The 22500-nt window shown below is 37.9% G+C and overlaps 1 protein-coding gene across 1 annotated transcript in view; it reads right to left on the bottom strand.

Moving 5' to 3' along the window:
- Positions 1–22500, bottom strand: part of LOC308095729 (semaphorin-6C-like) — a gene marked incomplete at its 3' end in the record, with an annotated part of 124499 nt that overhangs the window by 83974 nt on the left and 18025 nt on the right. Inside the window, exon 2 of the mRNA XM_080442768.1 lies at positions 14649–14722. The remainder of the gene's footprint in view (positions 1–14648; positions 14723–22500) is intronic.

Genomic DNA, 22500 nt, shown 5'->3' with positions numbered 1-22500 from the left:
GTGTAAAATAGGGCTAAAGTGGTTCATTTATGTTTTATAATTATGATAATTTATATCCGCAAAGTAACTAGTAACTAAAGTTTTCAAATAATTGTAGTGGAGTAAAAGTACAATATTTGCCTCTGAGATGTAGTGGAGTAGAGTAAAAGTATTGCAAATTGGAAATACTCCTGTAAAGTACAAATACCTCAAAACTGTACTTAAGTACAGTACTTAGGTAAATAATCATAATAATAATAATAAAACTTTATTTATATAGCACCTCTCAAAACTGGGTTACAAAGTGCTTTACAAAGAAAACAGCAAAAGAAAAAGTACACAAAACAAAAACAATGTAAAGATTAAAAACAATGCAGAAAACAAAGCAGAGATGCACATGAACTAGACTAGGGCTGGGCATTAAAAGCTAATCTATAGAAGTGGGTTTTAAGGAGGGATTTAAACCGGGGGACAGACTCTGTGAGCCTGATCTCTAGGGGCAGGGCATTCCAGAGGGTAGGGGCTCTGAAAGCGAAGGCCATGCGACCTTTTGCATTTAACAGACCCTTTGGAATGACCAGGAGTGCTTGGTTAGAAGATCTCAGACTACGTGTAGGCACATATGGGGGGAGTAGGTCCAAGATATAGACTGGGGCAAGACCTAGCCTGGCCTTATGAGTAGTGAGTAAGATTTTGTAATTAATTCTAAATTCAACTGGGAGCCAATGGAGGGATGCTAGAATGGGTGTGATATGATCAAAAAAAATTGTACCAGTTAAGAGACGGGCCGCAGCATTTTGAACCAGCTGAAGGCTGTGGATGGATTTTTTGGAGAGGCAGGTGTAGAGAGAATTACAGTAGTCTAACCGCGAGAAGATGAAGGCATGAACAACTTTTTCTAGGTCGGCAATGGACAGGAATGATTTAATTTTTGCTATATTTCTAAGGTGATAGAATGATGATTGAACGACCTTTTTAACGTGCTGTTGGAAGTTGAGGTACTTAGTTACTTTCCACCACTGGATATCGGTACAGTTTCAACAGTATTAACCGTCCAATCACTGCGTCCCTGCAGTATCGCTGAGGAATACAATACGGCGGTGATATTACCATACAGCAGGGGTCTTCAACAGGGGGTTCTCAAGAGTTACTACAGGGGCGGCTGCCAAATCTTTGTGTGGTGGGAACTTAGTTTTTTTTACATTAACCACTTGAACCCTAGCATCCCTATATTCAGGAGGGGAACATTGAAAATATCAGATCTACAAGCTCACAAAGCTCACCGAGTGCCGCGCTATGAGCTTGTAGATCTGCTATTTTTTGAAAAATCATGAAAATTTGTGCAAATCTTTGAGTACATATATTTGAAAGCGAATATTCTTAACTCAAATCATTGCTTCTGGAGATTCTACAAATGTCTTCTAAATCCTAACAGTTTTTTTAAAACACTTATGTTGCTATAATCAGTGGTTCTCAAACTGTTTCATGTCAAGGACCCCCAAAATGATATGTATTTGGCCACGGACTCCCATCTCAAAATATGTTGTTCCAGGGACCCCCCAGAAGCAAAGATTTGTGTTAAAAATGTTCGCTTTAAAAAAAATAATATATATATTCAAAGATTTGCACACATTTTCCACGATAAAAAAAAAAATAGCAGATCTACAAGCTCATAGCGTGTAGATCTACTATTTTTGTATAGCCAAAGTATAAAATAATGGTTAAAGTGGTTGTACAGATGTGTTTAATGGGTCAAAAGTCAAAACATCACATGCATTGCCCTATAATATTGCTGCATATGCAGGTAAACCTCTTGAGTGTATCTGCCTGAACCAGCTCACAGGCCATGCATCATTCTTTACTCTTCTCTACCCTTTCTTTCTATTTTGTCATCTGGGAAGCCACATGATTTTTTTTTTAACCCTATAACCTGAAAATACATACAGTAGGCACCATAGGCGATTTTTGCCTCTGCCAGCAGGGGGGCAAAGAAAATATATGAACAAATATGTTTTTATAATTATAATTATAATTATATATTTTTTAATTATATATTATATTATAAATTATAATTATAATTTTGTGTGTGTGTCGTCTAGCACAGTGAGTGACCTTATTTTCCAAGCAGACAGACTAGCAGGTCTGGCCTGCTTTGTCTCTGATATCCGAAACATGAAAAAAACAATATATATATAAATCACTGGTTAAGTTATTGTTTGAAAATATTGTAACATTTTCCTGCCAAGGACCCCCCAAATTAATATGTTTTCGGCCGCGGACCGCCATCTGAAAATATGTTGTGCCAGACACTCCCATATAAGATTTGTGTTGTTAAAATGTTTCAAAGATATTCCAAAATTCCAAAATTTTCAAAGATTTTTAGAAAATAGCCACGTATTAAACTGTTAATTTTGTCGACTAAGACGAAGACTAAAAGACTAAAAGACTAAAAGACAAAGACTACGGTTTTGGTATTTAGTCGACTAAGACTAGGCTAAGACTAAACAATTTTCAGGTAAGTAGGAAAAAAAAAAAAATGGTGTGTTATTCAAAAGACTAAGACTAAATCAGATCCATATATATGAACCTGAATATGGCATGTATGCAGCATATATTCTGCATATACTCGACATATATTGGCAAAAAAAAATATATAATGAAAATTTTAAAAAGTTACAAAATGTAAATACATTTAAAAACACCGGGGGGGGGGGGGGGGGGGGGGGGGCAATTGCCCTCGGGTGGCGCAGCGGTAAACCCACCACAGCTTGTGGGTTCGAATCCACCGTGTTACATCCGGCTTTGTCGAGCGCCTATACGAACCAAGGTTATGATAGTTTGGGGTTTAGTTTTAGTTTGTTGCGTTTAAATTTTTTATTTGTCAAGTGCAGGATTGAAAAGCTAAGTATTTTATTTATTTATTTATTTTTTGAGAAAAAAAAAAAGTTAAGTATTAGGGGGCGGTGCCTGTCAGCAGGGAGTGTTGGGCGGGAGGAGTAGGACCGAAGGCTCTACGTCCTCCCGGTGGGGGCTCCTTAACTGGCAGCTGAGTCAGTAGGATACAACAGCCGTGACAACACAGAAATGTGCGTGGGGAGGAATTCATTGGCATTACGACTGGGGAGAAAATGGGGTGAAAAATAAAAGAATTGGGGAGAAAAGGGGGGGGAAGATAAAAGGGAGAAAAAATAAAGAACTGGGGAGAAAAAGGGGGGAGCTCGTATGGCTGTATATTGTACCAGATTGCCAGGCTGCTATGCAGCTTTTCTACTGCACTGATCACAGCAATGGTCACTGAAGTATGGCCATTTGAAGTGTTTGAAGTGCCCCCCCCCCTCCCCACCCACTGGCAAACGCTGTCCCCTGAACAGTGTTTGTGTCAACTGTTTCGCAAGATCAGAACAACGGCGGTGCGCCTGTATCCTCCCAGGGGTCCCGAGGAGGCCCCTGGTGTGACTATTTTCATGGCGGCAGTCCCCATACCCGAACAGCGTTTATGCCGAGTTTGGTGCCGATCGGAAGCGACGGTGCGAATTTTAACCCATTCAATCAGGGAACGCATACTGTGTCATTTTAGATTTTTTTTTCGATAGCCTATAACCATTGTTTTATGCTTTGGCTATTCAAAAAATAGCCGATCTACAAGCTCATAGCGCGGCACCGAGTGCCGTGCTATGAGCTTGTAGATCTGCTATTTTTTGGAAAATGTGTGCAAATCTTCTGAATCTGAATATTTAAAGCAAACATTTTTAACTCAAATCTTTGCTTCTGGGGGTCCCTAGAACAAAACGTTTCATGTCAAGGACCCCCAAAATTATATGTATTTGGCCGCGGACCCCCCCCATCTCAAAATATTCCACCTCCCCAGACCCCCCTACATCTGCTAATCAAAAATAGCAGATCTACAAGCTCGTAGCGCGGCACACAACTGTACTTTGACCAATTTGTCCGTCTAAGGCAAATCTCTTCGCCAAAAAACTAGCCGATCAACAAGCTCATGATGTGTTGCGTTGCAGTTGTTTCTGTGTAAATGAAACGTTTGCCATATGTGCCCTGTGCAATTCTAGCTCACAAAGCCTAAAAGAAATTTGTATAGCATCATGTTCAATGCCAAAAACAATGAAATTGTTAATCAATGATTACTTGTATGATAATAATAATTACTTGTATTAATCGCCACCTAACATGTAATGATCGTGTCAACCTATACGTATTAGACAAGTACAAATATCAAACGACACGGCTTAACATAAAAACACAGATGGATTTATGTTCAGTTACTATTCCTGACACAATGACCAATGTGTGTGTGTGTGTGTGTGTGTGTGTGTGTGTGTGTGTGTGTGTGTGTGTGTGTGTGTGTGTGTGTGTGTGTGTGTGTGTGTGTGTGTGTGTGTGTGTGTGTGTGTGTGTGTGTGTGTGTGTGTGTGCGTGCGTGCGTGCGTGCGTGCGTGCGTGCGTGCGTGCGTGCGTGCGTGCGTGCGTGCGTGCGTGCGTGCGTGCGTGCGTGCGTGCGTGCGTGCGTGCGTGCGTGCGTGCGTGCGTGCGTGCGCGCACGCGCGTGCGTGCGTGCGTGTGTGCGTGAGTGAGTGAGTGACAGATGTCCTCGTTTTAATCTTTAAACGGTCAAAAGACCAGAGGACTTAATCTGCCTGGGTGTGCCCCCCTGTGTGTGTGTGTGTGTGTGTGTGTGTGTGTGTGTGTGTGTGTGTGTGTGTGTGTGTGTGTGTGTGTGTGTGTGTGTGTGTGTGTGTGTGTGTGTGTGTGTGTGTGTGTGTGCGTGTGTGTGGGGCGGGGGGTGTTAATCTTATCCGAATAATTCCGAAGACAGACGTAGATCCTCCCCCACACACACACTCCATAACCCCTCCCCAAACACACACACACGTGCGCACACACATACGTGCAAGCACAGCGCATGCATGCATGCATGAAAGCACACAACACATACAAACTAACACTAATTGGAAAACAGTGATAACACACTAACACCAATATAAGATATTGATAAGATATCATGTTTCACACACACTCCTATGTGTATAGCTTCTGCCTAGTGTGTGTGTGTGTGTGTGTGTGTGTGTGTGTGTGTGTGTGTGTGTGTGTGTGTGTGTGTGTGTGTGTGTGTGTGTGTGTGTGTGTAGAGAGAGATTGTCCTTCTTTGAGGAGGAGAGCAGTGAGATATTATCAGACAGTTTGTCCTAGTTTAGCCTTTCACACACACTCACACACACACACACACACACACACACACACACACACACACACACACACACACACACACACACACACACACACACACACACACACACACACACACACACACACACACACACACACACACACACACACACACACACACACACACACACACACACACACACACAGCCTTATTCTCACCGGGATTGACTTACCATTATCTTGTATGTAGACGGCTAGGTGAGGCGTGTGTGTCTTTGTGTGTGTGTGTGTGTGTGCGTGTCTGTGTGTGTGTGTGTGTGTGTGTGAGTGTGTGTGTGTGTGTGTGTGTGTGTGTGTGTGTGTGTGTGTGTGTGTGTGTGTGGGCACGTGCGTGTATCCACATATAGGTTAGTAGGGTGTGTGAGTGTGTGTGTGTGTGTGTGTGTGTGTGTGTGTGTGTGTGTGTGTGTGTGTGTGTGTGTGTGTGTGTGTGTGTGTGTGTGTGTGTGTGTGTGTGTGTGTCGTCTAGCACAGTGAGTGACCTTATTTTCCAAGCAGACAGACTAGCAGGTCTGGCCTGCTTTGTCTCTGATATCCGAAACATGAAAAAAACAATATATATATAAATCACTGGTTAAGTTATTGTTTGAAAATATTGTAACATTTTCCTGCCAAGGATCCCCCAAATTAATATGTTTTCGGCCGCGGACCGCCATCTGAAAATATGTTGTGCCAGACACTCCCATATAAGATTTGTGTTCAAAGATATTCCAAGATTTTCAAAGATTTTTAGAAAATAGCCACGTATTAAACTGTTAATTTTGTCGACTAAGACTAAGACTAAGACTAAAAGACTAAAAGACTAAAAGACTAAGGTTTTGATATTTAGTCGACTAAGACTAGACTTAAGGTCCTTACACACCGGGGCGATTTTTTTCATGCGAATAATACGTTTTTTTTTAAACCTTATAAAGTCAATGCAAGCTTCCACACCAGTTTCGCGGAGCAAAAAAAGCGTCTTTTAATTATTCGGAACGAGTCCGAATTTTGCGTATATTCGCATATTAGCCGGTGTGTAACCGCCTTAAGACTAAACAATTTTCAGATAAGTAGGACTAAAACTAAATGGTGTGTTATACAAAAGACTAAGACTAAGACTAAATCAGAATATGCTGCAGTGTAATTGTTTTTGACTAAGACTAAGACTAAAAGACTTTGATATTTAGTCGACTAGACTAAGACTAAGACTAAACAATTTTCAGAAGACTAAAATTGGCCTAAAACTAAATGGTGTGTTATTCAAAAAACTAAGACTAAAGGCGGTTACACACCGGCGAATATGCGAATATACGCAAAATTCGGACTCGTTCCGAATAATTAAAAGACGCTTTTTTCGCTCCGCGAAACTGGTGTGGAAGCTTGCATTGACTTTATAAGGTTTTTAAAAAAAACATATTATTCGCATGAAAAAAATCGCCCCGGTGTGTAAGGACCTTAAGACTAAATCAAAATTTGCTGTCAAAATTAACACTGGTATTAAATAAAGTTAAAGTTCTTAAACTGATTTTGTGGCAATATCAGCAAAATGTACTGGGGACCCCATCGAGGACCCCTGGGGATTCCCGGACCACACTTTGAGAACCAGTGAAGTAAATGACAAACGCTGGATTTTAAATAAACAACAACCTTTGATGGAGCATCTGCAATATAGAAATACTCTGTTACAAGTAAAAGTCCGGAATTCAAAATGTACAAAAAAAAAGTATTGGCATCTAAATATACTATACTATATTTACTATACTATACTATACTACTACTAGTATCAAAAGTAAAAGTACTAAAATGTTTGAAAATAGCAGATCTACAAGCTCACAACGCATCGCGACGCATTGTGAGCTTGTAGATCTGCTATTTTCAAATAGCTTATGTACATAATAGTGCTAAAGGGGTTAATGTATGTTTTATAATGTAATTTATATATGCAAAGTAACTAAAGTTTTCAAATAATTACAGGGGAGTAAAAGTACAATATTTGCCTCTGAGATGTAGAAGTAAAAGTACTGACAATTGGAAATACTCCAGTAAAGTAAAAAAAAAAAACTCACAACTGTACTTAACCCTCCAAGACCCGCAGTTGTAATATTACAACATTTGTATTTTATCAAAAACATGGTATAAATCATTTGTTTTCCTGTTATTCTTTCACCTAAACATCATCATTGGATCCTATTGTTTAGTCTTGCAATGTCATTGGCCGGGATATTTGCATATAAATACCCCCCACAGAGGCAGGAAAAGTCACAACTTGAAAATCCTTGAAGGAAGAACAATCTCTTTTTCACTGGACAGGATTTCTCACAAAAAAGTAAGTAAAATGTCTGCAATAATTTTTTTGGTGATCATTAGAATGCCTAGAACATGTACATATGATATTATTGGGAAAGATATCCCCCAAATGTAAATTAGAGCATGCTTTATACTTGTTGTTTTTTTACAACTCTGGGTCATAGTGGTAGCAAATAGCAATGCCACCTGTTCACCTGGCTAAGTGGAGTCTTATAGTTTTCACAATACATTTATACAATTATGTGTATTTTCCCCACATTGCATTACTATATATATATATATATATACCACAAATAACCACAAACATTACCAAAATGTTTTGCTAAAACATTATAGGCAATGAAATGTTATAACTTATAAGCTAAAGCAGTATATTTGTCTTCGAGTACAATTGGTTAAAACATACAAATTGGTATGTGTGTGTGTGTGTGTGTGTGTGTGTGTATATATATATATATATATATATATATATATATATATATATATATATATATATATATATATACCAATTTGTATATTGTAACCAATTGTACTCGAAGACAAATATACTGCATCATTAGCTTATAACATGTCATTGCCTATAATGTTTTAGCAAAACATTTTGGTAATGTTTGTGGTTAGCAATCAGTGTAGGGTAATTGTTCATATGGGAGTCGCCCAGTTAAGAATCTCTCATCATTGTTCATGTGATGGGTGTTGGGATTGCCCACTTACAGTCATCCCCAATCCCTTTGTTAGGCTAAGCATCATCATTCATCACTGATGGTGCTAAGTACCATCATCACTGATGCCACTTGTGAGGATAAGCAAAGTACAATAGGTTGGCCAGACAGTATTGTGTGACTTGTGAAATATGTACCTGCAGTGAGATGTGCTAGTACTAATGTACTAATGGTATTTCTTTATTTTCATTTCAGAATGCCACAAGCAAGGAGAGAGCCTCGCTTCACTGCAAGGGATGTGTTGGATATTGTAATGAATGGAGAGAGTGATGTGGACATCGACTTTACTGAAACTGATGAAGAGTCGGATGAAGAGGCCTGTGGAGAGGAGTCCAAAGAAAACCATCCACCCAGTGAACCCAGTGAACCCACTGACCCACTGCCCCCCCCCCAACCGGCCAAACACGCCAAACCCAGAATGCCACAAGCAAGGAGAGAGCCTCGCTTCACTGCAAGGGATGTGTCCAGACTGCAATCCACACAAGGCACCATGTCAACATCGGCCATCAGATGTGCGCCAGGACCAAGTTGGACACCTCCCACGGAAGACAGAGAGGGGGCGCTGCAGGAATAGTGGCTGTTCAAGTTACACCAGCTTACTCTGCCACAAGTGTGGTGTTCGTCTGTGCATTTCAGGAGACCGAAACTGTTTCTGGGACTATCACTGCTAAAAAGCAAGTGATTGTAAATGGTGTTCAAATTGATGGATGAGAGGGGGTGCCCGTTTCATTTTGAGCAGGTGTGAATTGGTCTTCGGTGGAGGGCTGTTTGCATCACATTGTGACCAGTGTATATTGTAATTAGGTTTCTTTAGTACATTCATTGTACTGTTTTTCATTTTGTTCTTTTAATAAAATCAAAATTCTTAAAAATATGGCTTATTGATGTTATTATTCATAATGTACTGTTCTGAGGCCCAATATTATTCATAATGTATACTGCTCTGAGGTCAAATGATAAACCATAACCATATAAATGAACCCTTAAGTTGTTTTAGTGAAGTATATAGACATTTGCCATGCTATTTTGACAGTGAGTAAAAATGGCCTATAGGAAATTCTGCTACCCGTTAGACCCACTGTTGTAATATTACAACATTTCAATAAAACCTTACGAAAACTATTTTTTTTAAAAAACATTATATTTTCCTCTCCAAAGTACTCCTAAAACACCATCTGAAAGGTTGATTATTTTTTTTTGTAAGTAGAAATATATCCGGGTCTTGCAGGGTTAAAGGTAGGGTAAGTGATATTTTTGGGTTAAAACAAAAAGTATTTTGTAAAAAGGTTAAAACACTATATTCTGATAGTAATCATTACTATAGAGTGTTTGTTCAATAACAGGAGTCTCCCCGTCTCTCCAGCTCTTTAATAAACAGAAAATACATTTTCTGGTAGGTGTCAAAATCTCAGCCAATCAGGAGAAAGTACCCATTTTTAAGCTTCATTTTTATAGTGTTCCTGTTCAAATTTTGCCTGCTCATTTCTTAGTGTCATCACTTCCAATTTCACTTGTTTAATCTATATCCTGATTGAGTTCTCTGTCCTGATTGGATAAAATTGGAAATTAAACTGAAACTGAAACGAAAATGCATTTTCTGTTTTATAAAGAGCTGGAGAGACATGGAGACGCCCTATATGGACAGGACACTCTATAGTAACGAGCACTATCAGAACATAGACCCATTTTGCAATTATTTGAATAATTGCAAATCACTTACCCTACCTTTAAGTACAGTACTCAAGTGAGTAAATGTATTTAGTTACTTTACACCACTGGTCGTCACTAATGCTCAATATAAGATGGCACCATTTCTGTCTACTCACTCTGTGTCTCAGAGGAGGGCTGTGAACAGTTCAGAAACCTGCCCACCAGTGACATCATCCAGGGGCGCCGATATTAGTCAGCTCTATTGGGTGCGCTACCTGGCACTCACGCATGCAATATTTTACTTTTTTGGGGGGGTTTTGTAACTTTAATTCGGTTAATTTAGCTGCTAGGTGAAGACAAAGCCTGGAGCCGGCAAAACATAAACAAATGGGAGCGCGCTGCGCGTATGAGCGTGCGGCTGCGCGCTGCGCGTATGAGCGTGCGGCTGCGTGTATGAGCGTGCGGCTGCGTGCTGCGCGTATGAGCGTGCGGCTGCGCGCTGCGCGTATGAGCGTGCGGCTGCGCGTATGAGCGTGCGGCTGCGCGTATGAGCGTGCGGCTGCGCGCCCCCCTCGCCCACTGGGTGCTCGTCATTTGGCCTGGGTGCTTTAGCCCCGAAGCACCCACAGTATCGGTGCCCTTGACATCATCGGTTTAGTGAAGGTTTGGTCATTTCAAGCGAGATTTCAATCATTTTTTTTATTTTAATCAATGCAAGAACAATGGCTTCTATGTCAGCATGCTAACTTTCCAGGAAGAGAAAGGCTGTAGTTTCTATCAGCTTTAGGCATGTAACGATTTATCGTAAATCGATTCAAACTGGTGACAATTTAAATTGATTTAATGAAAAATGCATTGCGATGCAAAAAGCAAAGGGCACGTAAAAAAAGAGAAGAAAATACAGGATCTTTGTAAGAGAATTGATTAAAAAAAAAGAATGTTCAGTCATTTGCTAGTATTGCTACTTTATTGAAAAAAGGATAAGAGAAAACAGAATTTAAAAAATAATAATAATACTGGATTTGTGTAAGAGAGAAAAAAATGTAAGGACTTTGCATTTGTGTGGAAAAAAATGTTGTGTTAAAAAAAAAGGAAAACCTTATCGTGAACCTAGTATCGTGATTCAAATCGTATCGTGAATTGAGTGAATCGTTACATACCTAATTAGCTTGCAATCCCCATCGATGATGTTACTGGTAGACGGGATATAGATATATAAACTGGTGCTAAGCTCAGCTGTAACAAACCCTACAGCAGTTTAACACAGCAGTTTGAAATGCTAATATGCAAAAATATCAAACTGCTAAATTTGCATTTTGCTGACCTGGATAACAAACGCGCACACACACACACACACGCACACGCACGCACACACACACACACACACACACACACACACACAATCTGCAAAAGTGACAGGTGAAAGTTGTATATCTAACTGTACAGGAATGTGGATTTTTTATATCAAAGTGTGTGTGTGTGTGTGTGTGTGTGTGTGTGTGTGTGTGTGTGTGTGTGTATGTGTGTGTGTGTGTGTGTGTGTGTGTGTGTGTGTGTGTGTGTGTGTGTGTGACCCTGTTTGACTCTGAGGAAGACACAAGTGGAAACGTCAGTCAGCCCTGCAAAATAATGAAATGTGCACACCAAGTCTAATGCTTATTTTTCTTTATTATGAATGTGTGTGTGTGTGTGTGTGTGTGTGTGTGTGTGTGTGTGTGTGTGTGTGTGTGTGTGTGTGTGTGTGTGTGTGTGTGTGCAGCTGAATGCAACACCCACCCAACAGAAACTTGCAATAACCAGCCTGCATGACACACACACACACGCACACACACACACGCACACAATCTTTACAAGGGATTGTATATCAAAGGTTTAACTAGCAACACAAACCATGCAACGCACAGAGAGTAATAAATGCCACCGAAATCACCTTGTAACAGGGCCAACGTCAATATAAATCAGAGGTCAAGTTCATAATCCAACACGATCACCCTGCCGTCACCCTGCCTGTGAGGTAAGGTGCATATCAAACAAGCCTTACACACACTCACACACACACACACACACACACACACACACACACACACACACACACACACACACACACACACACACACACACACACACACACACACACACACACACACACACACACACACACACACACACACACACACACACACACACACACACACACACACACACACACAAAGAGAGCATACCAGCTCACACACCACACAGTGAAATACAGTCAATTAATTAAAGGTCCTCACTAATGCTCATTATAATATGGTACCATTTTTGTCTACTTGGTCTGCAGTGGTGGAAAAAGTACTCAAATGTTTTACTGAAGTAAAAGTATCAATACTGCAATGTAGAAGTACTCTGTTACAAGTAAAAGTCTGGAATTCAAAATTTACTTGAGTGAAAGTACAAAAGTATTGGTATCAAAATGTACTTAAAGTACTAAACGTAAAAGTACTAAAATGTTTGAAAATAGAAGATCTACACGAACTCACAACGCGTCACGATGCGACGTGTTGTGAGCTTGTAGATCGGCTATTTTCAAATAGCCTAGGTATAAAATAGGGCTAAAGTGGTTAATGTATGTTTTATAGTGTAATAATTTAGTAACTAGTAAGTAACTAGTAACTTAAGTTTTCAAATAATTGTAGTGGAGTAAAATGTATTTGCCTCTGAGATGTAGTGGAGTAGAAGTAAAAGTACTGAAAATTGGATATACTCAAGTAAAGTAAAAATTTCAGTAATTGAGTAAATGTACTTAGTTACTTTACACCACTGATAACTAATGATCATAATGTGAGCATCCAGCCATCTGAGCTGTGCAGAGTGCACTTTGATGAGCTCATCTGCATGCTACATCCAGGCTCACATTCTGTTGACACATTCTTGTCAGAGTTCAATGCAGCCAGTGCCCCGTGGTTCAGTCTGGCTTATGACACACGCCTACAAACTAAAAGGTGATCGTGCATTCTCTGATGTTGCCCCCAAACTCTGGAACAATCTCCCACCACACATCAAGTACAGCCCCACTATTGAACATTTTAAATCAAACCTATAAAGAGCCACTTGTTCTCCCTAGCTTTTAGCTCAGTCTGAGGGCGTCTGTTTAGACAAGGCATTTTTTAAATTTATGTTTTTCCTCTCCTTTCTGTCCGTTTGCTTTGTTTCTGGTAATGTGTTTTCTTCCATCAATGTGTTCTCTGTTTTTCTGTATTGTTTGGCTTGTCTTATTATGTTCTGAGCTCTCTCTGAACTCTGTAATGTGTCACTGACGTTGTCTTCCCTTGACTGGAAAGCACTTTGGATCAACTCCTGTGTTGTTTTGAAGCGTGCTATATAAATTAAGGTGTCTTGACTTGACTTGAGATGCCAAAGTTAATAAATACTCCTTCAGGCATCGGAAAAATCTACCGGTTCAGAAAGCCTAGAGGTCTTCACAGGTTCAGTATGATGGAAAAAGGACCTGTGAAAATTGTACCCGGAGCCAGTGGTGGAAAAAGTACTCAAATGTTTTACTTAAGTAAAATTATCAATACTGCAATGTAGAAATACTCTGTTACAAGTAAAAGTCCAAAATAAAAAAATTACTCGAGTGAAAGTACAAAAGTATTGGTATCAAAATGTACTTAAAGTACCAAAAGTAGAAAGTACTCATTATGTAGAATTTCCCATTTCACATGTTTTCAAATGTATAAAACTAGAGGTTCGGGCTGCTGCGCGGCCCTCCTGTCTATCCGCTGCGCGGGGCTTCCGTGTAGTAGCCTGGCCCGCACATCGGACACAGAGACAGCATAGCGTGTTGACGTTCATTGCAACCCGGGTGTTTGTGTCGACACGCAAATCAAAAGCGAAACCGGCTCCCCCTGGAAACCCTGTAGCTCCACCCACACAGACACAGGCAAGGACCTAGACACGCAAACAGCTTGCAGACGCAGACAGACAGCCACGCAGACAGACAGCCACGCAGACAGACAGCCACGCAGACAGACAGCCACGCATGCGCGCGACTCTCTATTGTATATTAGGATGTCAAAAAATATTTTGAAAATAGCAGATCTACAAGCTCACATTGTGGGCTTGTAGATCGGCTATTTTCAAATGGCTGAAATGTATATAGTGGTTAATGTATGTTTCATACGATAATCAAAATCTACAAAGTAACTAAAGTTGTCAAATAATTGTATTGGAGTAAAAGTATAATATTTGCCTCTGAGATGCAGTGGAATAGAAGTAAAGGTACAGAAATTTGGAAATACTCCAGTAAAGTAAAAATACCTCAAAATTGTACAGTACTTGAGTAAATGTACTTAGTTACTTAGTTACACCGCACCACCACCACTGCCCGGAGCCGACTGGAACCAAGCTATTATTAGAAATCTGAGTTCCAGACCCGAGCAGTAGCGAGAGATGTCGGACCCGACCCGAATAGAACCGTGAAATACCAGACCCGGACCCGTAAAGTTGGACCCGTTGTTTGCCAATTGCTAAGGTTGTTGTCTAGCGCTAAATAAGACTTGTGCTTTGCAATCTCCCGGTCCACTTGGGTTTTATTGGATCCGTCATTTTACTGTCAAAGCCCCGAGACCAGAGGCAAACGATACTGACCCCGACCCGGAGTCACTTCTTGAGAAAGGGTCCGGGTCGGAGCCTTGGGTATTCGGGCTTACCCGAAGACCTCTAGTAAGGAGTACAAGGATCAGATCCTAGATCAGTGGCATCATAAGAATTAACAGTATGAACGCTTACCCGAGACTCCAGAACCGTCCAATCACAGAAGAGCTTCACAGTAGTCAGCCGTCCAATCGGTGTGGCAGAAATGTCTAAACAAGGAAGAGATTGGAAGTTTCACTTGGAGATATATCTAAGTATGTACATGTATATGTATATATGTATACTTTGTTTAATGAACACTCTTTTTTTTAAGCATTTAGTTTTACCATTCAGAAAATGGGGAAACAAATACAAAAATAATTACAAATGTGTTATTTGCAGTATTATAATATACACACTTTGAAACACATATGTGCGCCTGCAAACATGTCACATCTTTTATTATTCTATATGTGTTACTACTATTTATATTTAATTGATATCATTTTAAAACTAATTATTCTATTTCACTGTTACAGCGTCAATGTTATGCAACTATTCTAATAGAGCTGTACTGAATTGAATTGAGCGAGAGAGACAGATAGGGAGATAGTGAGTGTATGTGTGTGTGTGTGTGTGTGTGTGTGTGAGAGAGAGAGAGAGAGTTATGGGAATTGCCTGAGGCTAAAGAGGTCTCTGATTCTCTGTAAGGATGAGGACGAGGACGCACACACACACAGACACGCATGCACACACACACACACACGCATTCACACACACACACACACACTTGTGCGTGCGTGCACACACACACACACACACACACACACACACACACACACACACACACACAGAGGCGCATGCACATGCACACACACACACACACACACACACACACACACACACACACACACACACACACACACACACACACACACACACACACACACACACACACACACACACACACACACACACACACACACACACACACACACACACACACACACACACACACACACACACACACACACACACGGCTGTAGGAGGGAGAGCATCTAATCTTGGGTAATGAGTTTAAAGTCCGACATTGATTTAATTTGTTGTAAACGATCATTTATCAACATCAATAAAACGCCAGCGGTCCGCTCCATGTGTCTTTGATCATGCGCTCACGTCTGCGCCCGATCAATACATTAAATTAACCACTTATGCACCATTATGGGGGGGGGGGGAAGCGTTCGCAGAAAATAGCAGATCAACAAGCTTGTTTCCCCCAAATAACATAGAAGACACTATTATAGGGTGTATAAGGGAGGGACTCCGTTAATCTTTAACTGCCAGAGTTAAAACATCGTCTATAGCTGGCCTTGTCAGCGATTTTGAGCGTTTTTACAAACCAGTAAATTCATAGAGTACTACCCTTCACAACGATCCACCCAACAATCGCCTCAAAAGACGTAGGGGGGCCTCGGAGAATCGGGGGAGAAAAAACGAGCCGTCGGGATAATCCATTCCATAGTTATGGGCAGTTGAATGTGGCTACAAGAGTGTCTGTTCATGTTGTCGACATATGGGGTGGGCCAAAAGAAAAAAATATCTATTATTGAGAAATCCTTGTACTCCTTCTTATAGAGTCGTATTGATACACTGACGGCAGATATCAATATTTTATTACGATTTCATTATTAAGGAAAAAAAATAAAGAAAGCACTGTCAACGTTTGTTTGAAGCATGTTTTGGGTTTAGCTTAGCTTAGCTTAAAGGGGAAATCCACCCATTTTCAATATTTAACTATGTCATTAATATAGCATAAAGGAGTTGTGTGGAAATAAGAAAAAATTTAAAAAAAAATTAACATTGCAAAAAAATTTAACATTGCAAAAAAATTAACATTGCAAATTACACTGTGATGACTCATCATGGTGTAATTTGCAATGTTAATTTTTTTGCAATGTTAAATTTTTTTGCAATGTTAATTTTTTTTAAAATTTTTTCTTATTTCCACACAACTCCTTTATGCTATATTAATGACATAGTTAAATATTGAAAATGGGTGGATTTCCCCTTTAAAGGAATACTTAACCAAAAAAAATTTAAACAAATAAAATAAAATCCTATCAATTACTCGCACAATGAATATATATATATATATATATATATATATATATATATATATATATATTATATATATATTACATATTCATTTGCACAGGAGATTTTGTTTGCTTCGCCAGTTAGAGATATAGTGATGTGTCGTGGATGAAATGTCTAAACATTACATCGATTATCGCAGATATCGTGTATCGTGCCATCATCGTTACCAAGGGCCAAATATTGTCACCGTATCGAATAGCGAGTTACTCGTTTCGTCCCACCCCTAGTCAACATTATGCATAGTTTCACTTACTATTCAGTCAAAATAATAGATTTGTTTAATTACCAACTTTGCTTCAGGACATCCACTTTTTATTTAGTTTATCCAATTAAATGATAAGAAAACAAAACAAAAACAAATGCAGAAAATAATGATTTGATTACGTGTCTTCAAATAATGAGACCAACCACAATATTGTTATGAATTAGAAAGATATTGAATGAAAACTGTTTACTTGTAAACTGTAATACTTTTTTAGTATGTCCATTGTCTCCCTCTCCTGACAGACAGAGGTAACTGCACACGCGCGGTATTGCGGTAATGCAGTTACTGCAGCCCGAACTTCTGACCTTTTCACCTTTGACCCTGTGTATGGCTGAATTGAGTTCAGGCAGGTCACTATAGTCCTGTCACAATTATTACATAATCGCCTCATCGCAATTATTTGACATGATCATTTTCTTTGCATAATTGTCATAATCGACCCCGCCCACTCTCTGAGTGGACTGCCTCTTGGTCTGGTGTCGAAATGTGAGCCTAGGATATCTTCGATACAAAAAGTACCGTCCGATGAGAGTCGGAGGTGGGGGTGGGTCTAACGACAAGCCAACCAGCGAATATCTGCTAAAACAAGCTGTGCAATGACGTCAGAGGTAGGCGGATCTGTGGATCTCTTGTGATTGGTTTAGGGAAATTCGAATTGCAGCGAACTGCAGCCAATTTCAGACTGAAGCTCCACGCAGAGGCGTCAGGCTGATAATCAGGCTAGGAAGACCCCTGTTACTGAACAAACACTCTATAGCAATGAATACTATCGGAATATAGTGCTAAGCTTTAAGCAAAAAAAATGTTTTAACCACAAAATATCACTTACCCTACCTTTAAAGTATAAACCCAAGTGAAAAAGAAATATACTAAATATATTTTTCAGAAGTATACTTAATATACTATTTTTGTACTTTTTATAAATTACATTTAAATTGTCTTATTTTGGAAAGACTTAAGTAGTACTTAGTATATTAAAAGTTGAACTAAAGATATGCTAAAACATATCTTTAATATACTTTTATGTACTTTCCCCCCCCAAAAAAATACAATTTAATTACAAATGTACTTATCTGAAGTACAATTGCTGAAGTATACTATCATTACATTTATAGTGCATTACAAATACATATCAAGTACTAAATAAATATATATAGAGTATATAGCAATTATGCTTAAAATATACAATCAATGTATTACAAATATACTTGGAGTATAAAATAAATGAATGTGAAGTATACTTTTAATAGTTTCAAGTATACTATCAATGTAATAATAAAGTAATTAAACTACAATCCAAATGTGCTAAAATATACTTTCAATGTAATAATAATGTAATAATAATGTAATAATAATGTATTTCAACTACAACTTAATTTAACTAAATGTACACAGTTAGTTAATTAAGAATATACTTGTATATTGTAATTGCAATGTATATATACATTGAAAGTATATTTTAAGCATAATTGCTATGTACTCTATATTTATTTATTTTGTACTTGATATGTATTGGTAATACACTATAAATTGAATGATAGTACACTTTAATGACATCAGCAAAACTGTACTTCAGATACTATAAGTATATTTGTAATTAAATTGTATTTTTTGGGGGGCAAAAGTACATAAAAGTATATTAATGATATGTTTTAGCATATCTTTAGTGCAACTTTTAGTATATTAAGTACAACTTAAATGTTTCCAAACAACATCATTTAAATTGAATTTTATAAAAAGTACAAATGAGTATATTCAATATACTTCTGGGAAATGAAATGTAATATTTTTTGCAATGTAACGTGGAGGCTTGTGGTTTAGTTGTCTGTAAGAGCCATGACAACTCTCGCAACCATCAACAACACACTCACATTATATGTAAGGATGGGAAAAGGGGAGAGAGACTGACTAAACAAACAGACATTTAACACATCGGGTGCCAAACACGGTTCAGACCGTGTTTGCGCAGAGTAGCGGTCCGGTGCCGAACACGGTCCAGACCGTGAAATATGTCTTTTTGTTTTTTTCGTTTTTCTCCACACGGGCGGGGCTAGAGCAGCTCTGGGAGTACCCATTGTGATCTTGAGAAGGATAGGCCAGATAGATCACCGGAAACAAAAACATGGCTCCCATCCACTTCCTGTCTATTTCCTTCTTTAAAACACCTATATCTCCGAATCTGTTTCCGGTGGGGAAAACCGGTCATGCGCGATGCGCGATCCCCCCCCATTGTAACTCGCGAGTGAAATGTTATCGTTCCAGGCTGTAGCCAGGGTCATCGCGCAACATGAATGGATGTTTTTTTTTACATGGATTTGCTCCTCGTGGAGTCTAGAGCCTTAAACAGCAAAACGCAGTCAATGGGGAGAATGCTGGCACCCAACGTAAGTTGTTATGAAAAAATGCTGGCACCCAATGTGTTAATTCATGGTTTTACTAACAAATTACATAAAATACCATAAATCACCAAATAGCACCACAACAAAACACTAAACTCAATGACCCATAGCATAACCCCACTACGCATTCCCATATTCAAATAATAACACAAATAGGAACAATAACACACATTTCCCAGCATGCACTGGGGCGCATGCTGGGAAATGGACTTCCTCTAGCCACCATAAATGTAATGATAGTATACTTTAATGACATCAGCAAAAGTGTACTTCAGATACTGTAAGTATTGTAATTAAAGTATATATATATGTATATTTGATTAAATAAAAATGTGCTTTTCAAAAGTGTATTCATATAATGTTTAATTTTTGTTTAACTTAAGTACATTTAATGTTAAATATATTTTAAATGATTATAGTATATGTGCTTACAGTATATTTATAGTAGATTATCCTCAATATGCATTTATTTTAAGATATACTATAATATGCTTATTAAAAGTATACTTTTCACAACAACTATTTAAAATATGTTCAAGTATATATTTTTGTAAGTATGTTAATGTCTATTTTATTGAAGTTTCACTTAAGTACTACTTCCTAAAAGTACACTTTTCTTCAGTGCATTTATAGTATAAGGCTGAAAAAATATACCGAAAAAGCATTATACTTAAAGTTTGCTTTAGTATACTTTTTAAGTATACTATTTTGAATATGTTCCTGGATGCTATTAGTAATATACTTCTTAATATTATACTTGTAATATACTTGTTTTAAAGTGCATTCAATATATATTTCTACAAAGCACATTAAATACTAACATAAATCAAATTGTAATTTAGCACATTTCTTTTTAAGTTTACTAATGTGCTTTGTAGAAATATATATTAAATGCACCTTAAAACAAGTATATTACAAGTATAATGTTAAGAAGTATATTACTAATAGCTTCCAGGAGTAATGTACTTCTTAAAATTATACTTGTAATATACTTGTTTTAAAGTGCATTCAAAATGTATTTTTTACAAAGCACATTAGTAAACTTTTTTTTTTAAATGCTAAATTACAAATAAATGTATGTTAGTATTTAATGTGCTTTGTATAAATATATATTGAATGCACTTTAAAACAAGTATATTACAAGTATAATGTTAAGAAGTATATTACTAATAGCTTCCAGGAGTAATGTACTTCTTAAAATTATACTTGTAATATACTTGTTTTAAAGTGCATTCAAAATGTATTTTCTACAAAGCACATTAGTAAACTTTTTTTTTTAATGCTAAATTACAAATAAATGTATGTTAGTATTTAATGTGCTTTGTATAAATATATATTGAATGCACTTTAAAACAAGTATATTACAAGTATAATGTTAAGAAGTATATTACTAATAGCATCCGGGAACATATTCATAAATAGTATACTTATAAAGTATACTAAAGCAAACTTTAAGTATAATGCCTTTTTCAGTATATTTTTTCAGCCTTATACTATAAATACACTGATGAAAATTGTACTTTTACGAAGTAGTACTTAAGTGAAACTTTAATAAAGTAGGCATTAACATACTTACAAAAATATATACTTGAACATATTTTAAATAGTTTTTGTGAAAAGTATACTTTTAATAAGCATATTATAGTATATCTTAAATTAAGTGCATATTGAGGATAATTTGCTATGAATATACTATAAAAGCACTTAAAATATAATAATTTAAAATATATTTAACATTAAATGTACTAAGTTAAACAAAAATTAAACATTATATGAATAGACTTTTGAAAAGTAAATTTTTATTTAATTTATTATATATTTTTTGTTTAGTACACTTTTAACAAATGTGCTAAATGACAAATTAATTCATGTTGACATTTAAGTGCATTGTAGAAATATATTTTTGAATGCACTCTGATTATATTTGCAAAATATATTTTGGCAAAAAATGCACTGTTAGTATGCTTTGACAAAAGTTCAAATTGACAATTAACATACTTATTGTGCTAAAAGTATACTTTAGCACAAAAAAAATACATTTTTTTTTCACTTGGGAAGTTCTTAAATATATCAGTCATTTCTTTGTACATTAATTATTTGTCATATCTTCCCCGTGCAATGTTTGTTTACGAACAGTAAAACAGTAATGTAATTTTTCATTTGTGTTCCAGTGTTCAATGGCAAAAACAATTAAATCGTTAATCAAAATGATTTGCGCGACAATTAATAGCAAAATAAAATGTCACGTTCGTGACAACACTACAGGTCACGCTCCTCATCGCCGGCACCCGCGATTCTCAACTTGAAGATCGGCTAGATTAGAATGTATTTCTAACCCCTTAAAGACCTGAGGCCGATTCTACTAGGGGTGTCACGATACTCGATACGTATCGAAATCGAACCGAAAATTACGTTCGATACAGTGTATCGAAATCAAAATCCGTATCGCGATTCAAGGGTTAATTTAAAAAAATACTCCCGCGCATGCGCACATCCGATTGCACGTCCGGGTGAAGCCATGCTGCGAGCAGCTGTTGTGTTTTTCCGTGCATCGCGCATGCTTGCTTACGACGGGGGAGAAAAAAAAGACGACACGACAAACCCACACACACCACAGAGGAGTTTGGAGTAGACAGAGAGAGACACCGCTGTAGCGTTGCGTCTGTTCTAGGCTACTACTTTACATTTCACCATGGCCACTGGCCCACTGCTGAAGCCAGCGATGGTAATGATGATACACAAACGGAGGAATTGGAAAACCCTCCCGCTTCCTTTAAGTCAAAAGTCTGGCAATATTTTGGCTTCCCAGTGAATTATGAGGGCACCCGACGCGTTGTTGACAAAACGGCTACCGTTTGTCGATTATGCTCCACATTGATAGTTTCTCCGTCTTCTCTTTTTCCCCTCTACACCTATACCTCACGGCCAAACATCGCCGATCTACAAGCTCACAACGCCTCACAGCGCGAGGCGTTGTGAGCTTGTAGATCTGCTATTTTTGGCTAAAGTTCACCTCAGAAAAGGGATGGGGTTAAGGTAAAAAAAAAAAAACCTGTTGAAAACCCCTGGCTTAGCTTATTATTCACATTTCTTGTTTGTTAAAGCTCTTACCTGTTCAAACAATGTGAACATACTTTATGTTTAAGAACATGTAGCCAAATAACAGTTGTCTTTGGATCCTTTTTTC

Source organism: Gymnoscopelus braueri (assembly GCF_963280865.1).
Source record: "Gymnoscopelus braueri genome assembly, chromosome: 11".
Classification (NCBI taxonomy): Eukaryota; Metazoa; Chordata; class Actinopteri; order Myctophiformes; family Myctophidae; genus Gymnoscopelus; species Gymnoscopelus braueri.
The sequence above is the reverse complement of the archived record's forward strand: the minus strand, read 5'-3'. Positions and strand labels throughout refer to the sequence as shown.